General features: G+C 38.7%; 1 protein-coding gene across 4 annotated transcripts in view; it reads left to right on the plus strand.

Moving 5' to 3' along the window:
- csrnp3 (cysteine-serine-rich nuclear protein 3) overlaps positions 1-26,618 on the plus strand; it is a 140,306-nt gene that overhangs the window by 55,347 nt on the left and 58,341 nt on the right. For 3 of the 4 annotated variants that reach the window (XM_052027594.1, XM_052027576.1, XM_052027585.1), the window contains one exon: positions 15,528-15,616. The exons of the other annotated variant lie outside the window; for it this stretch is intronic. The gene's annotated coding sequence lies outside the window, so the exon portion shown is untranslated. The remainder of the gene's footprint in view (positions 1-15,527; positions 15,617-26,618) is intronic. 4 annotated transcript variants of the gene reach the window in all.

The raw sequence follows: 26,618 nt of genomic DNA on the forward strand, positions 1-26,618 counted from the left end.
ATGCTTCAAGCTGATCTGGAGCATAAATGGACTTGGATAAGATTACAATTGTACTCATCTTGGAACATGTTGCTTTCAATTGGCTCCAATATTACACATGTTTATGTAGCTTAAGACTGGAAACTAAGTCAGGCCATTTACTCCACCACTCCAGAGTCTTAAATCAATACACACAGCTCCATGATGCTTAGACAACAGTAGTAATACTGCAGCCAACTGTTCCATTTGTAATTTGCACTCAGCTAAATATTTAGTCATATTTTCATTTCTTTTATTAGTTTATAGTGACTCCTAGGAGAAACTAACACTAACAGATTCCAACTTCTTAAACTATAGTTAATTTTTTGGCTGTATTAAAATCTTATCAATGCATATGTGGCTTCAGTTTCAGTAGTGCACTGAATTATAACAGGGTATGCAAGCCCAGAAAGTGTGCCAAGTGATAGCTAACCCTCTTTTACCAAAACAATAAAGTATACACATCTTATGAGAATGAAGATTTTAATTGTGATAAAGAACAGTTAAGGAAAGATAAAGATTTGGATTTCAAAATCATGTACCAGGACCTGATTTTAAAAAAATCATTTGCTTTCATCTTTCTTTTAATTTAGGAAATTATATTCAGAAAATAGTTGAATGACTCTAAACTTGGATGACTTTCAACTGGAATAGAGAAAAGCTGGAATAGTGTTTGATGTGTAATATGGGAACAGTATATAATAGGTTATTTTAGCTCCTTGAATTGGTGAAGTTTTGTGATTTGTTACACTGAAGCAAAGATGTAGAGGTGACAAATCTGTTGTGCAGTATACGGTGTTCTAATTTTATTGTTGTAAAGATTTTGTCGCGGTTCGAAAAACTTTGTTGCAGAATGTAAGATACAAAGTAAAGTCACATTATTTTCTATCACTGTAAACTAAGCTGTCTGTTGCTGAGTGGGATAGGTTAATTTAGATCAATGGAAATCGTCATCTGAGGTGAATTAGTTTGCCTCCCTTCCTCTGTCATTTTATAAGGTTTTTGCCCGTTTTATTTCAAAGATCGGATCTGATATGAAATCCAGTCTCTCAGTTCTAAAGTATCTTGATTTTAACCCTCACAGCCCGCTAGAATAGTGCGTGGCAGGAATTAAGGTTTGTCCAGGCCAACTCATAGGATTCCATTGTTTTGGATTTCCAACTGCTGCAGTGTTTTGCTTCAACCTGTCAGCCAGTTATCTTGCCTTTTTCACTCAGCTCTATCACCTTCACTGGCTGTCCTGTGCTACAGGCACGCAGGGCCTGCTTCACATTCAGAAGGCACAATTATTTCATTTTTACTGCAGCTTGATTATAACTTTGAGCATAGGCAGGGTCTGCACAGTTCAAGACACAGTGGGATGTGATGGCTGACTGTAAGATGTGAAAATAAGTTTTGCCAATGACTTTTTTGAAGTCCCTTGCAGGCTGGAGGGAGCAGATTGTCTCTGCAGGCACAACCCCCTGACCCTGGCTCTCCTTCCAAGTCTTTAGCCAGTGTTGAGGTTGTGTCAAATTTGTGTCTTTGGATTCTAGTCATCCTGAGTGCCCTCATCTAACTTCCAGTTGAATTACCATTTCTTGGCTGACCCTGGGGCACATACCACCTCAACTGCAGGTTGATAGTCTGCAGTTAAAGTGGTGTTTGCCTCTCGCTGAGCCCCCCATGAGGTTTCCCTCCTGCCCCCAAGCCAAACTTTCCTAAGTTCGCAGCCTAATAAGAGCTGTGTCTCCCTGTTGGTTCTTTCATCATGATGACTTGGACAGATGCTATATATCTGACATGGCGTATCTCTGTTCAAAGGGAAACTGTTAAATTAAGTGTTTAATGTTTCCCAATAATGTTCAGGTTAACTTAATTAATCTCAGCCTTCAGATCATAGCAACCCTCACATACGAGAATGATGAAATTTTACTGCTTTAGCTTAAATTAAAATGGGAAGAAGTGAAATTCCATGGTTTAAATTGCTGCAATCATCTGGAATTGTTTCATAACTTTTATCTTCTTAAAATGAAATTATTTTAGTGTATGCACCAGCAGAGTGTGAAAGCCAGGTGCTATTTGTGTGCATAGTTTACATTAGTGTGCCTGAACAGGTTTTTATTACTTTGGAAGGTTTCAATTAGAGTGGTTAGAACAGATGGTGAGTATTATGCAAGTGATCAAGGGGGATGATACAGAGGGCTGGATGTACAGCTGGTAGGAGGAACAATATACTGATTGCATTTTGTTTTGGAGGTGGAGTTGAGCTTGGCTATAAATCCTCCTTTAGTTTATATTGGCAGTTGTCCACAACTGAATTAACAGAAGTCTTAGACAGATTTCACCCACACCGGTTTGGAATGTGCAATTTCATTGATTTACAGTAATGGATAAAAGTTGGGTATTATTAAATTTTGGAGTAAGATAATCCTTTTTGCTTCTACAAAATATTAAAACTGGTATAAATACAAATTTCTAGCCACTATCCTACTGTTTGAAAACAGGGTTTTGATTTGTAATTTATATGACCATGGTATTAATGTTCAACTGGTGTGTGCTGACCAGAAGTACATTATACAGCTTTGTCAATGATGCTTTTATTTTATGTCAGTCATTCACCCTCCCACCATTTGCCCTCGTGCAACAATTTAGTGGCTAGTTGCCTAGTGACAGAGCTATCTTCTATAAATTGGGGCTGGATTGAGGTGACTTTTGTTGGTGGTTCTGATTAGATTTGCTGGCATTCAAAAGTTGAAACATGAAGTCTAGTGGGAGGGTTGTAGGAAAGGGAAGGAGGATGGGGATGGGGGAGAGAGGGAAGTGGGAGTGATGCTAAGGGTTGCTGAGATTCTGCAACATCATTCAGGGAAATTGCCTTTTTAACCATTGGACCAGGTCCAGAATTCAAAACCCCATTGATTTCAACAGGGTTCGTAGGGCACAATTTAGTATGCAAAGGGAGAGGTAGATTTGCCTTTCAAGTTATTATTGTAACTTAATTATCCATAAGTCCATTGCATGTTTCAGATAACCATTTTTAGTGATTTTTATTTAACTATTTACTTTAATGTTATTATCTTTAAACATCTCAGTAATGCCCAAGATATTTAAGAATTATTAAAATTAATAACAATTCTCACAGCTCACAAAGCCCCACCCCTAGCTCTGCCATCAGTCAAATGCTGTCAAGAGTGTTTCAGAGGTGGGGCACAATTAAGATAAGTGCAGCCATGTACATATGGTGGGCAGGGTTCCAGGGAGGACTGAGCCTGAATGACCCGAATGTTGTGGGGGTAACGTATGGAACACTGCAGGAGAAGGGTGAACAGCATGATGAGGAAGGTGATACCAATGAATTGTTAGATAATGAAGAAGCAGGAGAATTTCAACAATTGTTCGTATCAAGAGTTATTCAGTAACAGTTCACTGGAAAAATCTGTGTTAACTGACGCAGCAGAGGTTCTGAGGGGTGGTGGGGACTAGCAATAAAGATCTCTCGAGCTTGATGTGCCCATGGGTTGCATGTGGTGCATCAGAGGCACAGCTGAATAAAAAATATTCAATGAACAAACCCAAATTCTCATTCACCAGCTGTCCACGTGTTATCTTCCCTTTGTTGTTGACCATGACATTATCCATCTGACCTCAATGCAAAATTAAAAGCCAGCACAAAATAAACTTTCCAAACCAAAGCAACATTGCCTTACCAAAATTTTTGATTTTATTTATTTTGGTTGAAATTATAAAGAAACAGATAATTAATTTCATAAATCCAAAGTAAAGTCAAAGTTGAGTTTATTTCCATATGCACAGGTGCAATGAAAAATTTACTTACAGCAGCATCACAGGCACATAGCATCATATAAGCAGTATTCGCAAGAAAAAACATAAATTAAGCACAAATTATATGCAATTTTTACAAGAAAGAACACAATTAGAACAAAAAAAATCAAAGTCCATTTTAGTGCAAAGTGATCAAAGTGGTTATAGTGCTGCTAACCTGCAGTGATTAGGGTTTTGTCGGTTGGTTCAAGAACCAAGTGGTTCAAGGGAAGTAGCTGTTCTTGAAACCTGGTGGTGTGGGACTTTAGGCTTCTGTACCTCCTGCCTAATGGTAGCTGTGAAAAGATGGCATGGCCCAGATGGTGGGGATCTTTGATGATGGATGCTGCCTTCTTGATGCAGCGTCTCCAGTAGATACTACCAGTGGTGGGGAGGGATGTACCTGTGGTGTATTGGGCTGAGTCCACTACTCTCTGCAGCTTCTTACGTTCCTGTGCATGCAAATTGCCATACCAGACCATGATGCAACCAGTCAGGATCCTTTCAATAGTACATTGTAGAAGTTTGTTAGAGTGTTCAGTGACAAGCCGAACCTCCTTAACCTCCTAAGAAAGTAGAGAAGCTGGTGCACTTTCCTCATGATTGCATCTCTCTGCTGGGCCCAGGACAGGTCATCCGATATGTTAACACCCAGGAATTTAAAGCTGTTGGTTGTAAATAACTGAATTAAATTATTTTTTAATTATTGTTTAAATTACATTATTTATCTCCAATTAAAATGTAGGCTGATGCTTCAGTGTATAACAGAGTGCTATATTGTCAGAGGTGCCATATTTCAGATAAGACATTAAACGATCTACAGTGTTAGGTGGTTATAAAAAAAATTCCTAAGGTACTACTTCCAAAAAGACCAAGAGTATTGTGCCCACTCTCTTAGCCAATATTCTTCTCTGATTTGGCAGCCCAGAATAAACAGATTTTCTAGTTATTATTGTTGCACAAATTAGTTGCAATGTTTCCTACATTATAACAGTACTTCACAAATATTTCTTAAGATGTAAAACATCTTTGGACGTGCAGAGGTCATGAAAGGCATTTTCTAATGCAGGCCCTTGGTTTTTCTCCTTTTATTTGTCTTTGCCAACATGTATCCCTCAGCATCACTGTCAAACAGTGGCTAATTGATCAATTATCACATTATCACTGGGGTCCTTTGCATTCATCAGTATGTATATTTTCCTGCAGGAGAGCAGTGATTATACAAAATATTTCCCAGTAATCATGAATCTTTTTGGGACTTTCTGAGAATGGAAAACATTGCTCTGTTTATAACATATGTATTTCCTTTTTATTTCAAGAGGCAAAATGCTATGGACTACATTGAAAATAATGCTGCACCTCGTAATTACATTTAAAATCTTACATTAAGTTGTACATACTAAACAGAAAAAGCAGAAACTATTTTTAGAGTTTAATATTCTTAACAGGCATTTAGAGTGCATGGTACTGATTGTATATCTGCACAGTTTCTTAATATACTTCAATTCCAGAATGGACGTGTGTTGAATGTTTTTTGTACGATCACATTTCAATTCTTTTCCATTATTTTGTATTTGTGCCTCTTCAGCTGCTTCACTTTTTAATAATTGATCATTAAAATAGCATCTATATAAAAAAAAATGTTTAACCACCTAACTAAAGTTTAACTTTGTCTCTTATTTTCAGCTTTAGCGCAGATACTGCAGTAAGCAAGTTTTTGATTGGTGATAAAAATAGTTTTATCATTTTTGATTATCTCACAATTAAAATACATTGGCATGAAGGTAATAGGTTCCTATCTGAATGATACAGTACGACCAATATTTACTTATGTTCCAAAGACAAAAGCAAAATGTTCCAAGGAGAAACATCCATTTGGCTAGTAGCTATTGCCTGCATCCTTTTGTTTGAGTCAAGGAAGGGATCAATAATGCTCGCTCTCTAAATCTGCACAGCAATATGTAGTGTGGAAGCAAAATTCCTTTTGATACTTGCAGCTACATTGGCACCAAATAGCAGTAAAAGGGATTCATATTATACCTGTTTAGGCTTGTATTTTAATTACAATGTTAAGTTGACCTGTATCCAAATGAAAGGCTGATTCATTTTCTTTTAGTAAATTAGGTGATCATATTTAATTTAACTTATACTAACCAGGATAAAATTAAACTGTTGTCTTGTTATACCTTTTTCAATTTGAATCAATTTGTGTACTTTCTATACAAAAATACCAGGAATTGATTTTAGCATAATGAGAGAGCATCTTAAACCAACAGAACTCTTCCCAGCTAATTGTGTTCCACACCATTGGGCATTTGCCTTTCAGGTGAAACAACAATGAATTAACATTAAACCCAAAACCCAGTCACATGTTGCCATAAAAATTACTGGAGGAACTAATCATCCAGGTATAATCCTGAATGTGAACATCACCATTGGTGGTAATCCAACATCAACAGTTTTAATAGAATGAATCAAATATATTACCATGTTGGGCAGTATGTCAAATTTGGGGGAAAAAAACAAACAGAAACATTGTTTAGTTTTGAAGGGAAGAGACAAAAGTTGGAGGTAGGAGGGGTGACTGAAAAGGATTCAAATATATTATCCAGTTCAAATTAGCCAATGAGTCCACTGCTAAATATTCCAGCTTTCAGTCACATGTCACCTTTTTCTCCTTTTCAAAGAGCAGCTTGTTAGTTTTTGAACCTGTTTATAACCTCATTTTCTTTATTATTTGTTCAGTTTTTCCACAGTAAGTGATGAATTCTACCTGCTGCTTTCTTATCCATTTTTTTTCCTTGTACAAGAATATACATAGAGGCAAGAGTAGGCCATTTCACCTCTTGTGCATGCCCTGCCATTTAGTAAAATCATGACTGATCTTTTAATTGCCCTTTGATTTCCAAAGAGCAAATGGACCATATCCACTGTTTCCTTGTTGTTTATTCTACTGGTTAAAACATTCAAAAAATTCAGGTTTGTCAAATGTGACTTCCCTTTCATACATTCATGTTGACGATGCCTAATCCAGTTTTTAAATTCAAAGTGCTTATAGTTTCCAGTATTTTCCAAACTGCTAATGTCAGGCTATCTAGTCTATTGTTCCCTATTTTCTCCTTCATTGCCTTTCTTTAATATTGGTGTTTCACTTGCTACATTTCATTGTGTGGGAATCTTTCTAGACACAATGCTTTTTTTTACTCCAAATGATAGCCTGTGCATCCACTGTCTCTGTAGACACCTCTTTCAACACCTTGGGCTGCAGGTCATCAGGTCCTTGGAATTTATCAGCTTTCAGTTCTATTAATTTCTCCAATAGTATTTTATGTGAATGTTAATTTGTTTCCTCTTGTTCTCCACTATTTTCAGGAGGTTTCCTTCTCCAAAAAAGCAGATGCAAAATATCTTTTTTTTATTTTCAATGCCATTTCTTTATTCCCAATATAATTTTTCCTGTCTCAGTCTATAATAGAGTCATATTAACTGTTGTTAATAGTTTCCTTTCTGCAAATCTATGGAAGCTTTCAAATTTTTTTTGTTAGACAACTCTTGTACTATTTTCCTTTCCTTATCAATTTCATGATGTTCCTTTCTTGAATTTGAATATTTTCCTCATCCTCAGACTTACTGCTGTTTATGTCAACCTTTATAAACCATTTCCCATGAAGTAAAAATGTCATTTACATCTCTTGTTAGCCACAACTAAATCACTTTTGTTATTGGGAGCTCATGCCTTGGAGAGATATATATTTGTGTAAACTATATATTAATTCTTCAAATATCAGTCATTGTTTGTTTACTGTCACACCTTTTAATGTAGTTTCTCATTTTACAAAGCCAAATCACGCCTCGTACCTTTGTATTCCTTTATTTAGATATCGAACCCTGGTTTTAGATTGAACTAACTCACTTCCGGTCATGATAAAACATTTTATCATAGTATGATCACTCTTCCCTGAAGGCCACTGTCTAACATTGTTAATTAACATTTCTCAATGCATAATATTATAAATAAAATCATCTATTCCCTTGTTGGTTTCTTAACATACTCATCCAGAAAAACCATCTCTTGTATACTCTTTAAATTCATCCTCCATACTATTGCTGCTAATTTGGATTGCCCAATTTATATGAAGATTAAAATCCGCCATGAATATTGCATTACCCTTGTTACATGCTCCTCTGATTTTGTTATTCATGCTATGCCCTACATTACCATTACTGCTTTTTAACTCCACCCAAACCGATTCGACTCCTTGCTTTTCCAAATAAAGATCCTTTCTCTCTAGACTCTTTATCTCATCCTTTATTCTCAAGGCTGTCCCTCTTTTTTCCATTTATCTATCTTTTCTAAACTTTAAGAATCCTAGCATATTTAATTTACATTCTTGCTTGTTTTACATTCATGTCTTTGTTATGTTTATTAGGTCACACTTTTACTTCTATTAATGCCATTAATTCCTCTATCTGTTATGAATGCCATGTGTATTCAGATGATGAGGCTCAAATTTGTCCTTTTTCTAACTATTTTTTCGCCAGTTCTGATTTTGTTTGTGTGTTATTTTCATTGTCAAAGCTTTTTTAAGCCTTCAGCTTTTAAATCTGATTTGTGATTAAATAATCATTGCTTATGGATGAACAATATAAATATATACTGTCTGTACATGTAAATCAATAAATGTAAAAACACCTCAATGTTCCTGTGCAGAATATTTCCTTGTAATTGAAATATGCTGTGTGCCATAGATGGTTAGGTATTCAGTATTATGTATAAAGCCAGGAAGCTCTATAGTTACATTTCTTTATCTTTGCAACAAAAGAAACATTAAATATTGATCCATGTTACGAGTGTGTTTTTATTTGAATTGCGTATGTGTGAGATCTTTAGTTCCTAAAGGATATCTTAAAACATATTTCAGTTTCATGATTTTGGATGACTGGGCATTCCAGATACGAGAGGCAAAGTCCTAGCAAAGTTGATAAATATCACCCATTGGTATCTGGAGTCCACAATAAAAAAGAATGATTAAATTGTGCACAAAAATAGTACACCTTATGCTGCAGCATGACAGTTGATGCTGGTTCTTCGATGTGTTCAGGTTCAATTCATCAATTGCTCCATTCAGGATGTGTTGGCTTCTATGTGGCTGCAGGTATTAGTATCCATGACTAAACTAAAGAGTCCTAGAGATTCATATTCTTTCATCTGATGTCTCTTTTTTCCAAAGTAAATAGACCTTCACCAAAGGTTATAATCAAGGTGTGTCAGCAGAATGTTAATACCATTGCCATGTGCATTAGACTTTAGCCATGCTATAAAACACTAAAGCTCTTCTGACCATTCAGTAAGTGGTTTGCAGGTTCAGAATGCTTACCAAGCTGAAATGATAAATGATGTGTCAGAACCAACAATTTCAACAAAATGCACACCATCTTCATGGTATTGGCAGTGCATTGTGTTGCCTAGCAACCAATAGATGTCACTGTCTCAGCTTAAGAAAAAAAATGCATTTTTATTTGATTTTGCTCTAGATGCTGGGTACCAGACTTTCAGGTATTTATCTTTAAACCAGAAAAAGAAATAAAATGTATTTACCTGCATAAATTTATCAATGTACAACATCAGTTGAAAGGAGTAATCCAAGGTTTAGTAATAATATTTCCTCTCTTTCAAACCATGTAATAGTTTGGCTGTTACATCAGAAATAGTCTTTTATATATTCATAATTCACCAATATTAAATTAAAATTGATGGTGAATCTGCCTACAACACATTACTAGAGGGTACCGGGATTAACTGAATGGAAGAATACAAGAATAACAGTTAAAGGATATCAAAAGCAATTAAACAGCATCTCACAGAGAGTTGATCACACCATGCCAATTAATACTTATTTTCTTTTTTTTAAAGACTACCTTTCAAGACAGATCTGCAACAAAATGATGTCAGTTTAATTATCTAGCAGCAATAAACTTCACACCAATATATATTCAGTGTTGTAATTTTTAATTAATATCATTGATCAATCCTTTGAGTTAATCTAAATAATGTTCCCAGTTCCATATACAATGATGAGATTGGTCAACTTGTAGGACACATTTATAGTTAAGGCTGAGGTAAAATGTTGTAATTTATGCGTGCTATAAAAATTTTAAATTGATTAGGGTTTTCCATTGTATGGCAATTATCTTTGATAAAACACAATTCATATCCTCTTCAATAACACATTCATTTCCATTAGCCTGGGAACTTTTAAAAAAAAACAAGTACACATTGTAAGTTAGCCATTTTCTTGCCAATACTAGTTGAGGCACTGCATAGCATGAAGTGCTCTCACTTTGGCTGTGTGAGGATTAAACAGCTTTGACTTTTTGAATTGTATCAGTTGGTAGATAAAATTTTCCAGGACCATTTTGAAATCTGCTGACTGTTACTGACCATTATTAAACAAGGGCACATTGCTGAGACCATTTATAACCACTCCTGTGACAGTGCATAACCCTTTATTGGTTTGATTTTGAATTATGGATGGTTTTTCCCTTTCTATTTTGTCTTTCTCTGGTACCTGGAGAAATATAAATTAAATTCTGCTTTGCTGATATGAGAATGAGAAAAGGAACAAGGGCTGTTGCACAAAGCCATACTTTTTGAAGCCATTAAATAGAGTGCTGCAAGAAAGTGTAAACAATGTAAACTGCACAGAGGGAATGTCTTAAGTTATGCTTTTTCAGATGTTTGTATTGTATGTGCAATAATTATATCGTAAGACTTGAATAAACTTTATAAAATCTAAAGAAACTCTTGTTTAGAAATGGGATGATGTTGCGCTGGTTTTAAGTGCAGCCCTTCTTAAAAATATATTTTTTCCCCTGTGAATTTCAAAATCACAGACACTGCATGACAATTGTGTGGTTCATGTAATTCAACCTGCAGTAACATCAGGTACTTGGCATCCACCATGAACCACATGTTTCAAGCATTAGCTAAAATTAGGTTATGCTTTTCAGATTTGGAAAAGTCATTGGACACCCACAGAGGGAGAGAGAGTAAATGTTTAGGGTGATTCATGGGTTTCCAGTCCAGTGAGCTGCTTCCAAACCTAACTGGAATGGTCTGAAACTCCAGTGAGGGGCAAAGCTTCAGATGACTCTGCCTCTTGCTTAAAGGAAATAAAAAGCTTTTCCAACAGCTAGTGTCCTAATGGAGTTTCAATGCTGGCTGATACTTCCAGACTGGAAATGATGTGCTCCAGACTTCACACTGATTCCGATGAGAGTTTAGAGATGAACTCCCCCATGCTTCTTGACATCTATTGCACTCTATCAGACAGACTGAACAATGAGTAACATACCAAACACATTTTTACCTGCATCTGCATCAGCCTTCCTATGTACAGGACCATCATCCGAGTCCTCCAGAGCAGTGTGCTCAGTTCCTCCAGGGAATCCCTCTTGCTTAAGTGTAGCCTGCTGGTAGCTGGTGCCTCTCCACATGATGTGTGCACCTTTAATCCAGCTACTTCAGCCATTGTGGTGTCAGTATCTAAGCTGATGATTTATGACATAAGTCATAATGATTTAGTGGTTCAGATTGTTCACTGCCTGGAGATTACCCAAACTCCCTTGTTATCTGCCCTAAAAGCCCTTGTACTTGGGAGTGGGTCTCTGGATGCAGTCTTTTACTGGGAAGTCAACTGCCACCTGATTGGCTGAGGGCTGGGCATCTTTGAGTGTAATTGTCTTTGCTCAGAATTGCCATGACTCTGAAACAGTGAATGTCTCTGATAACCCATGACATTCACAGACATTCAAAAGCACTCAAAAAATGAAAGCTTTTAAAATAAAATTCTTTATGTAGAACGTAAAACACTAGAGCACAATCAAAATCAATTGTGTAAAATTTTAGTCAATTCAATTAAATATAAAGGAAATTAACTTGTGCACTTTTTGTCCTAAGTGCTTTAAGATATGTGGAAGTTTATGATTCCCTGCTACATTTCCTGCAGATTCCAGTGATGGAACATGTGTCATGTAGTCAGCATCAGCTGAGTAGAAGTTCAGCTCTTCCACCTTTGCCTGGGAGTCCAGAACCTCCACCCAGACAACTGGGTAAATGTGAGCAGCTACAACAGAGCTGCCAGCTGCTAAGCAGACCATCTGCCCCACAAGTGAGTTCCCCCATCTCTGCTGCCGCCTACTTCTCCTCTGCAGGTTAGTACTCCTGTGCAGAATGGCGGCAGTATCAAAACTGCAGTGATAACAACAAAAAGAAGAGAATGTTACCATGGTTATTGGATGGTGCTGTTGGGCAGAGAGTCCGGGATGCAGACACACTCTGTCTTGTAGCTTCACGAGACTGAGTGAGTGAAAGGTGGAAGTATCTCCCTCCTGTCTCTTTTTTCTCCTTTACCCTTTTCTCTTTCTCTCTTTCTGCATCTATACACGTGTCAGACTGCCGGGAAGGATTAAGGCAATGAGGAAATGGAGAAATGGTGGATTAAGCAAGTGAATTGAAGTGTGAGGGATGTAAGGGTTGAAACTGATTGTATTTGAAGGCAGCTTAAGTGAGGTAAAATTCAAAGTGTCAAAGTACTTACCTTGAAATATCTTACAGAGATATGAAGTTTATTGTGGCACAGCTCTCTGATGGAGGAAAAATTTGTCTTTGAGCTTTGTTCTGATGCCACTTCCTGTTGTGTTCTGCTCATTCTTGTACTCCCAACACAGAGGACAAGCCTCCTGTGCTCTACCTTATCCACCAGGATGCCAAGGGCCAAATCTGACGATTGGAGAATTCATCCCCTCCCTGAATAGCATGTCTTTCACATCGCACATTTAGTCAGTGGTTTATTGAAACGTGCCATTTTAGGGACAATTAGCACTGGATTGGGCTAGCTTGCAGGTGCTATTGAAATAATAATCATCAGAACCTGTGTGTTTTATTCTGTAGGTCAGTTTTGCATCTTGATTGTCTTGCTTTTCCAAATTGCATTGTGTAAAAGGATACGTCTTAACTGGGTAGCTCAGTTCAATTCCTAGGAAGTGGATTCATGTGAAGCAGTAGCTCCCCATCACATTTGTAGAATTTTAGCCTATTTTTCTTTGTGTTACTCTTCATCATTGATTAGTAGAAATGTAAAGGAGATTGGGGATAGTTTGGACCTTGGACAACAGTCAAACTATTTTTGCGAATAAAACCTGGCAGTGCAGATGATTGTGTATCTGCAATGAAACCAGATGGTAGTGAGTTTAATCACCAGGGCTACCAATCACTTGGGGTTGCCAGCATCTGCTTGTGAGTTAGCATCTGCTGAAGAGAGGGAATGCTGTGCCAGACCGCTCCCTCCAGAGTGAGAGAAGGAATAACATAATGGCACTGTGAATTCCAAAAGCTTCAACTGTCAGTTAATGAGGAACTGCATAGTTCACATTTGTAATGTGGCTTCTTACCAAGGGCATTATGACATCTATTGAATTATGGCATGGGCTCCTTACAGTGAAACTAAAAGTACAATCTATCATTGTTGAGGCAAATAAAATGATTCCAAAGTGTTTGCTAATTGATGCTTAATCTTAAAAGTGTTGAAAATTTCACTAATATTCATTTGTCAGAATTCATAAGAAATATCAAAGTTGATTAATTCCAACTCCTCATTCATGCCTCCTTTTCAAATGAGTCCATTTGTTAACCTGTTCTTGTGATGGTCTTTGTGTAATAGATTCCACTAATGGGTGAACATTATGTTTCTTAGAGGGTGTAAGCAAATGGGATTTGTTCATTAGTTTTGGACGATAGGGGAACTTGGCCAAGAATACACTGGAATTACTGATTTTATAGGTAAAAAAGGTGGGGATCAGGCTTTCCAGAGGGAGTTGAGCCAAGGCAGAGAGGAGTTGGGTGGGATTGCAGGATCAGAAATAAGTATTCTGAGTGAAGTTGGCAACACATGGCTCAAAACTCAGAAATGACACCAACAGAGAGAAAAGTTGATCCAGTCACTAAATAACTTAATTTGTGACTGGGATTGAAGAGGATGAATTCCCCCCCCCCCCCCCCCCCCCCCACTATTTAAATGGGGAAAAATTCTTGCTCATCCAGCAGTCAGTTTAGATTTAGTGGAGAGGTTGAGAAAGGTGGTGGTGTGGTTGATCAGGGTATCGTCATCTGTGTTTTCAGATAAGAAGGATTGTTGACAGTGAGGAGGATAGTCATAGGTTATAAAAAGATATTGATAAAATGGCAGAACAATGACAGATGGAATTTAATCCTGATGAGTGTGACGTGATACACTTTGGATGGGCTAATAAGGCTAGGATATACACAATGAATGGTTGGACCATAGGGAGTATTGAGGAACAGGGGGACCTTGGTGTACAAGTCCAAGGATCCTTGAAGGTGGCAACCCAGGTAGATAAGGTGGTGAAGAGGGTATATGAGATACTTCTCTTCATTAGGTGGGACATGGAAGATAAGAGCAGGGTGATTAACTTCCTAAAACATTAGCTGGAGTACTGTGTACAGTTCTGGTCATGATTGTACTAGAGAGAGTATAGAGGAGGTTCACCAGGATCTTGTCTGGGACGAAGGAGAAGGAGAGACTTGATAGGCTGAGTTTGTTTTCTTTTGAGCAGAGGGACCTAAGAGGGTATCTAATCGAGGTTTACAAAATAGAGGCATAGATAAGGTAGATAGCAGGAAGCATCCGATAGTAGAGGTATCTGAGACTAAAGGTCATAGGTTTAAGTAAGGGGTAAGAGGTTTAGAGGGATCTGAGGAAGAACCTTTCACCCAGAGGCTAGCTGGAATCTGGAATGCACTATCTGTGTGGAGGCAGATACTCTCACATTTAAGAAATATCTAGATGAGCACTTAAGTTGCCAAGACATATAAGGCTGCAGACAAAGTGCTGGTAACTGGGATTAGTATGGATAGATATTTGATGGTTTTCATAGACATAGTGAGCCAAAGGGCCTGTTTCTCTGCTATATGACAACGATATTGCATTAGAACAGCATGTAACCTTGAGAAATCTAATGGGCCAAAGGTAGATCCTTGAATATTGAAGAGAAAATATCGTTGGTGATTCTTTGACAATGGCAAAACAGCTGAAAAGCAAACTAAATGAGTGAAATCCCATTGGTCAAAAAGAAACCTACTTTTTATTCTGAATTCTTTCATTTGTATGCTTCTGAAAATCTCAGACCTTTGTTGGAAATCCTACTGTACTTCAGCATCCTTTAGCACATCCACAATACTTCAGTGCTATTACCAAAAAAAACATACATGTCTGTTTAACTTACTATAAACCTTAAAGACCTACAACTGTGATCTGCCTGTAGGTTGCACATTTCATACTATCAGCTAACCTTCACCATGAACATCACTTACCCTAAGTGGTTATTACTCTTGACCTGTTCACTCCCCACAGGGAAACCAAATTCAACCCTCATTTTTAAATCTCGATTTGCCATTAAGGGTTTTTCCTGTTCCTCAAATGCTATGTAGCAAATTGTAGGCTTGGCAGATAATGGGTACTTTAAAACAGATTTGTAAGGACACAGTGGAAAATAAAACAGCTAAAGTAGCAGATAAATAATATTGTCAAAGCTTGAGATGTACTTACAAAGCAATCTGATCACTGCTTATCCAAAAAAGCTTAAATGTGGCAACATGTCAGCTAATACTTAAATTATTATTTTAGGAATGACAAAGAGCAGAAGAATGAAAGCAGAAGAAATCGAGAACTAACCAGGAAATCTTAGTGAGATTCAAATTATTCAGGTTTTCAAGGTGAGTACATATTCAAGAAATAGTAATGATATCCACTTTGAATTGCAAGTGAGTTGCTGTGATTATTCAGGTGAATCACTTTGGTTGGGATATTAAAATTTCAAGGTGCATCTGCCTTCAGTGAAGATAGCTTACCCAAATTCTTCTTAGGGTTCATCTGTGGTATGTTCCTGGCTCTCACGCTGCAACCAGAATGTCAACAGGATTTCCCTTCCTGACTGGTGGGCTCCTTGTGGTGACAGGAATCCCATTGGAGTACCTTTCCCTGCATGTTAAGTGGCCTTCATTCCAAGAAGATATTTTGGGAACACAATAGATTCAGTGAGACAGGCTACCCTCTGCTACAGTGAGAAAATCCATCCCATTGTCTTGAGAAGTTGAACACAGATGGATCTCAAAGGTAATTGATAAGTTTCACTATATTGTGGTTTAAGAATTATACAAAGATTAGCATTCAGTTGGCACTGGATCTGCAAGGATATTACAATTCCATTTAGTAAATCTAAACCTAGCAGCTCATAGTCTGGCTGTCATCTGGAAAAATTATGTGAAGAATGTTGATCATAAGGACAGGCCAATATTTAGGGACTGAATTTCCCTATTGATTGGAAGAACATGATTGGGAATGCTTTATATGTTTACAAGTAGATTGTCTTGACATGGCAGTCTTAGTGATGTTTTGTAAAGAGATGAAACAGTTTGAGATCTTTGTCAATTTGATAGTAGACTATGAATTGTTGTTTGTTCTTCATCGCTTTGGGAGGTTAATGTTGTAGGTAATGTAATGCTAACCACTTAGCGCAGTCAGTTTGTTTTAGGAGCATATAGGGCAATGAAACATGGCTTAATTAAATTATTTTTTTGAGAAAGAGTTGTTAAATTTGAATGCATTATGCTTTGGCAGCTTAAAAGGTCACAAATCAGGCACCTACCTGATTTACAAGATAAAATATTTAATTTAAATTCACCATAGTGCCATGTTGCTTCCCTCAGCAACTCTCAGTCTTTTATACAGTATACAATATGTGCAGTACGTCAAAGCTTTGCCTGTGGGAACAACCCAGATTTCTGGCAGTAAGAATAACCCCTCATTATGGCAAGCAGAAAGCAAAAGAAAACTGAAGGCAAAGCACATCTTTAAAGTCATTGTTTTCTTTATATATAATATTGTAATCTGTTATGTGTCTAACAAGATTTACAATCACTGAGTATTTCTTAGGCTTTTTGTTAATTAGAAATGGTTCAGGAACTCCTTCTGTAAACAATTCCCTTTTAACTGCCAATAGATTTTTGCATAACATGAAAGTGCTTTTAGATGAAGAAATGAGATATTTGTGAAGTAATTTTTAAAATCTTTCCTATGCTATATCTGATTACTTCACTTCAGTGTTTTTTAAATAAATCTATAACGTTAGCAAGTTTGCAGACGACACAAAGATAGATGGTGTTGTGGATAGTGTGGAGGGCTGTTGAAACTTACAGAGGGATATTGATAGGAGGCAGAGCTGGGCTGGGAAGTGGCAGATGGAGTTCAATCCGGAGAAGTGTGAGGTGGTACACTTTGGAAGGACTAACTCCAAGGCAGAGTACAAGGTTAATGGCAGGATTCTGGGGATTGTGGAGAAGCAGATGGATCTGGGGGTTCATATCCACATATCACTGAAAGTTGCCTCACAGGTGGATAGGGTCGTTAAGAAAGCTTATGGGATGTTAGCTTTCATAGTCATGGGATCGAGTTTAAGAGCCGCAAAGTAATGATGCAGCTTTACAAAACACTGGTTAGACCACACTTGGAGTACTGTGTCCAATTCTGGTCACCTCATTATAGAAAGGATGTGGAGGTGTTGGAAAGGGTGCAGAGGAGATTTACCAAGATGCTGCCATGGATTAGAGAGTATGGATTATGAGGAGAGACTAAAGGAGCTAGGGCTTTACTCATTGGAGAGAAGGAGGATGAGAGGAGACATGATAGAGGTGTACAAAATATTAAGAGGAATAGATAGAGTAGACAGCCAGCGCCTCTTTTCCACGGCACCAGTGCTCAATACAAGAGGGCATGGCTTTAAAGTAATGGGTGGGAAGTTCAAGGGAGATGTCAGAGGGAGGTTTTTCACCCAGAGGGTGGTTGGGGCATGGAATGTGCTGCCTGGGGAGGTGATGGAGGCTGATACGTTGGTTAAGTTCAAGAGATTGATAGATAAGCATATGGAGGAATTTAAATTAGAGGGATATGTGGGAGGAAGGGGTTAGGTCTTAGGCGTGGTTTGAAGGTCGTCACAACATGGTGGGCTGAAGGGCCTGTATTGTGCTATATTGTTCTATGGTTCTATGGTATAGTTCTATAAAGGTCCATGTTCTGGTTCTTAATGAATAAAAACAACTGAGATTTTATTACCACTGAGAATGTAAACAGAAGAAAAAATATTAAGCAAAGTGATCAAATGGAATAAATACATTCTGTACAAAGAATTATCATTATTTTAATAAATGAGCTTCCTGATCTTAGTAAAAGCTTTGCTATGGTTGATAGAGAAGTTTAAGCAATGATATGATGAGCTTGTTCTTTGTATGATAGACACTAATATAATGTGGCATGGAACTATACTTTGCAAACTTGACTGTAATTATTTTGAAAAACAGAAAAAAATGAAACGTGCTGGAAATCTGAAATAAAAACAGAAAATGCTGTGGGAAGAGAAACAGAGAACGTTTCAGATCAAAGGCAATTCAGAGAGGGGAAAAGAGGATAACCTGTAAACAAAGTTATCTGGTCACTGAATGGGAGGCGTTAGAAAGTGAGAACATAGACAAAAGGATGCAGGAGTTGCAAAGTGCAGAGAAGGGAGATGTGCCCAGCAGATCAGACAGGGCGTGTCCTCCACTCGCAGAAGAGGAAAAAGAAGAAAAAAGTAGCAAACAGGCAGTGCCACCATCTCAGATCGACTATACAGACAGAAATCAAGTTACCTGAAGTTGTTGAGTTCAATATTGCCCAGAAGGCTGCAATGTGCCCAGATGGAAGATGAAGTGCTGTTTGTCATGTTTGCATTGGCCCACGTTGTGAAAGTACAGGAAAGAGGCCACAGACCAATAGGTCTGAGTGGGAGTGAGAAGTAGAATTAAAGTTTGTATTTTCTCACCAAGAAAACAAAGAAAAGTGCTTATTTCCTGCTGTGATTGCTTTTAATTTTGGTTAGTCTTGAGCCTAAATAAATCACAGATCAAATGTGCAATAATTTTGAATTATGTTGGCCAGTTTGACTCATGTTTGATACTCTAAAGTCTGAAACAAAATTGTTTGTGCACCATGGTGAGGAAGCAGGCAAATTTACAAGAACCCATAATTTCCGAGTAATATGACACTGTGCAAATGTTATATCTACTGTCAGCCAGTGCAAATATCCTGTAAAAAATGTTAGATAGTCTGGGTAAATTAGATGCATGATATTCCTGTTCTGTATGCAGAACATCTTCAACGTTTTGTGTACTGTAGAAATCTGCTATTCAGATGATATGGTTGATACAGTACATGTAATGAAAACCCAGTGTATCAGCAATCTGCTGATTAGAATAACTATGTGTAAGCAATAAGGAACTCCTAACACCCCATTTAAATTATGGTACTGTCATCAAAAGATTGCACAACTGAAATTTACAACTTTCTGGTAATTTTTCTTACAGAATCTTGAATAATGATCCCCGCAGTTAATAAATAAATTAATCACCCATTCTACTTAAAGCTGTTCTCTTAAGAATCCATGTGGTTCCAAGTATAACCATGTAAAGCTGATTTTATAAAATTTTCCTTCAGCAGCTGAGGCTCCACGCTGGGTGTATGCATTTGTAACATCAATTCTATAATGATTATGGATTCTAAAGTGATAAAAATGTAAATGTCTGAAGAGAAGCATGCAAACTATTTATTCTTACTTTAGTTATATTCCAGTTTTGTCTTATCTAGAGTCATAGAAAGATACAGCACAGAAACAGGCCCTTCAGCCCACCAAGTCCACGGTGACTGTCAACCACCCAGTTACACTAATCTTACATGAATCCTTGTTTTTTATTCTCCCCACATTTTAATCAACTCCCTCTAGATTCTACCACTCAACTACATACATACTGGGGATAATTTACAATTGGTAGCCAATTAACCTACCAACCTGGACACCTTTGGAACGTAGGAGGAAATCCATGAGGTTACAGGGAGAATGTGCCAACTCCACACGGGCAGTATCCAAAGTCAGGATCAAACCCGGTTCTCTAGCATTGTGCGGCAGCAGCCTTATTAGCTGTGCCACTGTGCCATCTTTGGACAAGTGTTGGACTAAAGCCTTGGGTCAGACAGAGCGAAGGGAAATTTGTATGCTTTGGTGAGGAGCACTTGACTCTGCATGGGAACATCACCTTGTTCATTATTCAACTTGATGCATACTGAGCTGGAAAGTCTAATTATTTTGCAGATTTACTAAAGGAACATCTTATGCTTGAGGCATAAGTAAATATGTTGCCAAAAATTCTGAGCTTAGTAGCAGAACATTCATTTTTTTTTGCTATTGCCAATGGTGAATCCATTAACAATTTTGGTGTGGCAGAGAGAAATCTGAATGGTTATCAAAAGTAAATCACCCCACACCAACCTGTGCACAGGGTAGTAGAGGGGTTAAACTTTGCATCCAGGACTAAAAGCAACAAAATTTAAGGGGGAGTCTGAGGACAGATCACAACATGCACTTTCTAGTTAGTCTGGCAAAATTCAAAGCAAACAGAATACCATCAAAGTAGCCCCTCTCTCACACATCTGCAAATACTGTACCATGATTCATAGAGCACAGAAATGAGCCCTATCTTCTCAACTAGTCCATGCTGATGATGATGCCCATTTATGCTAATCCCATTTGCCTGCATTCAGCACGTATCCCTCTACGCCTTTCCTATACAAATACCTGTTTAAGTGCAACACACGGAAAATGCTGGAGGAACTCAGCAGGTCAGGCAGAAATGTCGACTGTTTATTTCCCTCCATAGATCCTGCTGACCTGCTGAGTTCCTCCAGCATTTTGTGTGTGTTGCTCCAGATTCCAGCATCTGCAGAATCTCTTGTGTCGCGTTTTAAATGTTGTCTCAGTTGGGATGGAAACATGCACCAGTTCTCAACTGAAATGCACTTTTGTGCAAGGCTGCTGTGCCAGCACTATCAGGTTATCACTATTAGGGTTTTCTGTTCCTCCATTAAGTCATATGTTACGAACCAGCAACAAAAGAGACACACCGAGTCATGTATCAGTGTTAAAAACTATTTTATTAATAACTAATGATAATAAGAAAAATAAAAGTAAAAATATTAGAATGTTAGAAGTAAAAATGTTAGATCTTAAACATTAACCCCAAAATCTAAACTCCGTGTGTGTCAAATTCCCAAACTCCAAGTCCAGGAATAGTTCTCAAAGTTCAGTTCAGTAAGCCGTAAGGTGAAACGTGAGCAAAGGCTTCTTGAAAACCACTGTTGACTGAAGACAAAACGTAGAGAGAAAATAGAGAGTAATTACGAAATCCAAATGTTCCACTTTTGGAACCCAAACGACACCTCAGTGTCTACTCAGCAGTGACTATTCCACTGCATCTTCCTCGGCCCGAAAGGCTCTTGAATCGTGGCCGTCCACACTGATACCTGTTTCCTTCTACAGGTCAACAACAAAGTGAACTCCACTGCTTTGTTCCGAAGTATCTGCCATCCCGAAAGGCATCCGAGATGTGGCTGTCCACACAAATACCCATTTCCTTCTACAGGTTCACGACAAAGTGGACTCCACTGGATTATTCCAGAAATCCATACGTGGATTGTACTGACAGACACAGTTACTGTTTTTCATCCATCGATAGAGACTAGCAGGCTTCTCTCTCTCTCTCTCTCTCTCTCTCTCTCTCTCTCTCTCTCTCTCTCTCTCTCTCTCTCTCTCTCCCTCTCCCTCTCCCTCTCTCTCTCTCTCTCTCCCTCTCTCTCTCTCTCCCTCTCTCTCTCCCTCTCTCTCTCTCCCTCTCTCTCTCTCCCTCTCTCTCTCTCCCTCTCTCTCTCCCTCTCTCCCTCTCTCTCTCACCCTCCCTCACCCTCCCTCCCCCCCCCCAACTGACTGCTTCAAAAACGTCATTATGTCCTTTATCTTCTGTTGTCGTAACCATACACACACACACACACACACACTATGCTCTATCTTAAAGGGACATTCACCAATAGTAACCTAGTCCATAACACACAGAGTCGTACAACACAGAAGTGGACCAATCAGCCCACCACATCTACATTCATCCTTTATGCCTATCTAACACCAATCCCATTTGCCTACATTCAGTCTGTATCCTTCTATGCCTTGCCAGTGCTTGTCCAAAGGCCTCTGAAATGTAGTAATTGTATCTGATTCCACCACTACCTCTGGCAGCTCACTCCAGATTTCAGCCACTCTCTAAACTATGAAAATGGCACCAAGTTAGTACATCAGCCATGATCTTGATGAAAAGCAAGGCAGGCAATTGGGCTGAATGGCCTACACATGCTCCCTTATGTTTTTTATGAGATTACTTTGGGCTTGAAATAAGAATCAATGTTTTGGAATTGATGCAGGGATTAGGGAGTCGTTAGTGGTGAATGAAGAGTAATGCTGTGGTCCAATAAAGAGTGGATTGGAAACGTAAAACAAGGCAGTTGATGGGGAGGCTTTAGGGTAGGGTATGAGTCGGAAAGTAATTAGATAAAAAGGGATGCCAAGCCAAAGAAAGAGATGATAAACTGATTCTTTTTTAAAAAAAATGCACCATCTGCCAAATGGTGTTAGCCAAGTGTCTGTTAAATTTTAACATGGAACCTGGTGAATCATTAGAGCCAAAGCTGGATATTTTTTTGTATCTGGTTCTTAAATTCTTTGGTTACCAAGCAAGATGAATACTTGAATAATGGGACTATTTACCATTCTGTATCTGTTTTAAAGGGAAGAACTTTCATGTATTTTAGGAGAGGAAATCTCATCTTATGGATCTAAAGAAAATGTAGACGTTTGTGAAGAATTTTTGTCCTTCTTTGTAGCATATTCTCTGATAAAGTTAAAGATGCAGTGCCCTGAGAAGTGCAATATGCATGTTCATTCGCACATCAATTTTTTATGCTTTTTGCAACTTAGCTGGCATAACATTGTACATCATTTAATGGGCCTAACATTTTATTTCTACATCAATTTACCTATATGTCAAAGCAGATAGATTTACCAAACAGCCAGTGCAGGTCAATGGACTCTCAAAGTCTCTATCTGACTTGCATCATTTATGATTCAGTAGAAATTGCACCCTGTTTTAAAAAGTTGATTTAAACTGGCTTAATTTACCTTTACTGTGCACAATTAAAGGTCAAATCATTTCCTCAACCTTTTGTTTGGATGCCTATTTCAAAAAGATGTCAATCTCAAATTATAACGAGTACTTGTAACTAACATAAGGCAGCCAACTTCTTTCAAACTATTTTCTGGCTCCATTAGTAATTTTCAGGTCTGTCATATGCAGTCTGTAGTGATTTAAGTGTTTGAGTGACTGCTGTTAAAAATGGCTGGCTGTTAACTTGACAGTCCCTTGCTACCTCTTTCCCCTACTTCCAATAAGAACAACCTACATTTCAGTGCGCATATTTGAGTGAAGTTGGTCTCTTCAGTTGTACTGAGAGGACTGATTTTAACTATTCAACCCTCCCCCACTCATTGGATCTTAAAAGACTTATTTAGGGCTATGATTCAGACCTAAGGCATAGGGAAGCAGGATCCTAATTAGAAAACATTCTCCAATGATCTCATACTGGCTGCCACTGCACTTAACTTGATTTCCTGATTACCCACACTAACAAAACCTACTAGAACTGGTATCCAAGAATTTGTGAAGCAGTTAGAAGGGGCTTTCAGCTTCGTCTCACAGGAACATGCTGACACCTTCCTGCTTGTATCACCAGGACAATTTCCAGTGCACAGATCGTGACTTTCTTATATTGTTGCTTCACCATCCTTTAGTCTCTCCACTCATCTTCACTCTGCCCGTGACCGCAAGCAACTGCAGAGAGTTGTGGACACAGCTCAGCAGACAACAGAAACCAGCCTTCCCTCCATGCACTCTGTCTGCACTTCTCGCTGCCTCGGTAAAGCAGCCAACATAAACAAAGGCCCCACTCACCTCACATATTCTCTCTTCTCCCCTCTCCCAACGGGCAGAAGATACAAAATCCTGAAAGCACATACCACCAGGCTCAAGGACAGCTTCTGTCCCGCTATTATAAGACTATTGAATGGTTCCCTAGTACGGTAAGGTGGACTCTTGACCTCATGATCTACCTCGTTATGACCTTGCACCTTACTGTCTACCTGCACTGCACTTTCTCTGCAGCTGTAACACTTTATTCTGCATTCTGTCTTGTTTTATCTTGTACTACCTCAATGCACTGTTGTAATGAATTGATCTGTACGAACGGTATGCAAGACAAATTTTTCACTGTACCTCGGTACATGTGACAATAATAAACCAATTTAATATAATGAGAGCCATTCTTGGGGCTTTCTTCTGAGAGGCATACTGTGTGGAGGGCAAACTATATCTTCACCAGTCACCACCACCAGCATCTGAATTCTGAAGATAGTAGATGAAGTACTAGACAGTTGCTAAATTCAGTGCACAGGGTCTACCAGTCATGCATCATTTTCCTAGGTCAAGCTGAGGATCAACTTGAGAAGAATCAGTGCCTCTCCAGCTGATCGCAGTCCTTTGAAACATCCTTCATCAGAACCTCTGGGCTTATAGATCATGCCATGCCCATGTCACCATCCAGGCTGCAATTCACAGCTTTTCCAGAGCTGAGCAATATATCACCTTCTCTCCAACAAGACTTTGCAGTGGGGGGTGCATTCTTTCATGAAGGGCGTGTTCAAATACATAAGCTGATAAAAGATCTGGACCTCAGAGCAACAGCACAACATCAGAAAGGATTAGCAATAACTAGTGGGCAGCTCCAGGAATATCAGGCCAGTCTATGTTTAGTACCAGGCAGTTGCCACTTTAGTTGCAAAAGCTGTAACATGCTGCTGTTAAGTGACATTGAGAGTAAGATGACAGGGTACACTTAGGAGGAAGGGATACCCCATGCAAATCTGGCTGCTGATCCTCTTCATAACCCCACCACACATTGACAGCTTAGGAAAGTAAAGGACTTGCATGAGTATAATACCTTTAACAACCTCATGGTGTCCTGAAGTGCCTTACAGCTAGTGAAGTAACTTGTAAGTTGGGGAAATGTTACAGTTAATCTGTATACACCAAAGTCCCACCAACATCAATGTTGTGTGACTAGATACACTCAAGTCTTGTTGACTGCGTGCTCAGCACGCACTGGGGTATTAGTCTGAATTATCTGCCGTTGAGTAACTGGTGTGGGGATGGAATCACTGACCTGCTGACAGAGGCAAGAGGGCTAAAACTGGGTTAAATCCGACAAGCAAGTGAAGACCAGTTGCAATCAAAATGGCAACAGGGGCACAATGGAGAGCCCTTTTGCACAGACGATATAATTGTTTGAGAAACGGTTTAAATATGTGAATAGCTCAAGAGTCCCTGCAACATATCTGTACTGACTATGAGAGAACAATACACAGCCTGGGAGGAAACCAATAAATCCATAATACCTGTGCTGGCTCTTTAGTCAAGCTGTTAGTCCTACTTCCCTATTCTTCACTCGTACCCCTACATATTTTGTTAGTCAGGGATTTATTCACTTTCCTTTTGAATGTTACTTGTGAACTTGCTTCAGCGCTCTTTCAGGCACTGCAGTTCGAACCACAACATTTTACTTAAAGTTGTTGTCTCCTTTCATCTCTGATTCTCTTACTGATCACCATCTGTTGTATTGACTGTTTCTATGAGGGCTTCACTGCCATGACACCCTATCCAGCATGGATTGCATAATAGTGGTGGCATGCAAGGTTAATGGGTGGCACAGTGGTGCCATTTATAGCTCCAGTGACCCCGGTTCAATCCTGACCACCAGCCACCACCCCCCCCCCGGTGCAGCTTGTGTGGAGTTTGTAAGTTCTCCCTGTGGCTGCGTGGGTTTCCTCCAGATGCATTTCAGAGACATGCAAGTTGGTAGGCTAAATAACTATAGTTGCCTCTCAGCAGGAGAATCTAGAGGGGAGTTGATGGGATTGTGAGGAAAATAAAATTGGATTCGGGTAGGATTAGTGTAAAAATGGCTGTTTGATGGTCAGTGTGAACTCACTGGGCCAAAGGACATGTTTCTGCATTGCATCTCTCAAGGAATTCACTAAAGAAACAAAGCAAATCTCCTGTCAGCAATACAACTGATATTTCTTAGCACCTTTTCCAATACATTATTCAAATGTCTGCATAGCCCTGGAACTTACTTCCCACATCTTGGGCTTTGAAGACCTATTTCCATTCACCCCACATAGAGGTATTTGCTGTGCTTTTTCTGCAATTAATGGAGCAATTGTCACCCTGTCCACAGACCCCTCTAGCTCACTATCTGTTCCACAGTGAACACCCATGTCTTCAGAGTGGTAGCGAGGGGTGAAACATTTGGTGTTGCATCCTTTAGTGGGATTGTTTTCGTCTTTGGTCTGTTCTTTTACATGCGCCTTTTGAAAGGAGAAAGGTAGGAATTCAGATATCCTTGTAATCACATTGAAACATACAACAATCTTGCAGCACAGCACCATACATGGGTGAAAGATGTTTCCTTTGGCTGGGATGTCTAGAACGAAGGTTCAAGGGCTCAAAATAAGGAGTTAGGCATTCAGGTAAATTGGTTTATTATTGTCACATGTACCGAGGTACAGTGAAAAGCTTTGTTTTACATGCCATCCATACAGATGATTTCATTACAACAGTACATTGAAGTAATTCATCATAGAATCTAGATTTAAAGCAGTAGGATGATTATAATAGAAGTAATGAGTAGATATGC

This window comes from Pristis pectinata, chromosome 1 (assembly GCF_009764475.1).
Source record: "Pristis pectinata isolate sPriPec2 chromosome 1, sPriPec2.1.pri, whole genome shotgun sequence".
Taxonomy (NCBI): Eukaryota; Metazoa; Chordata; class Chondrichthyes; order Rhinopristiformes; family Pristidae; genus Pristis; species Pristis pectinata.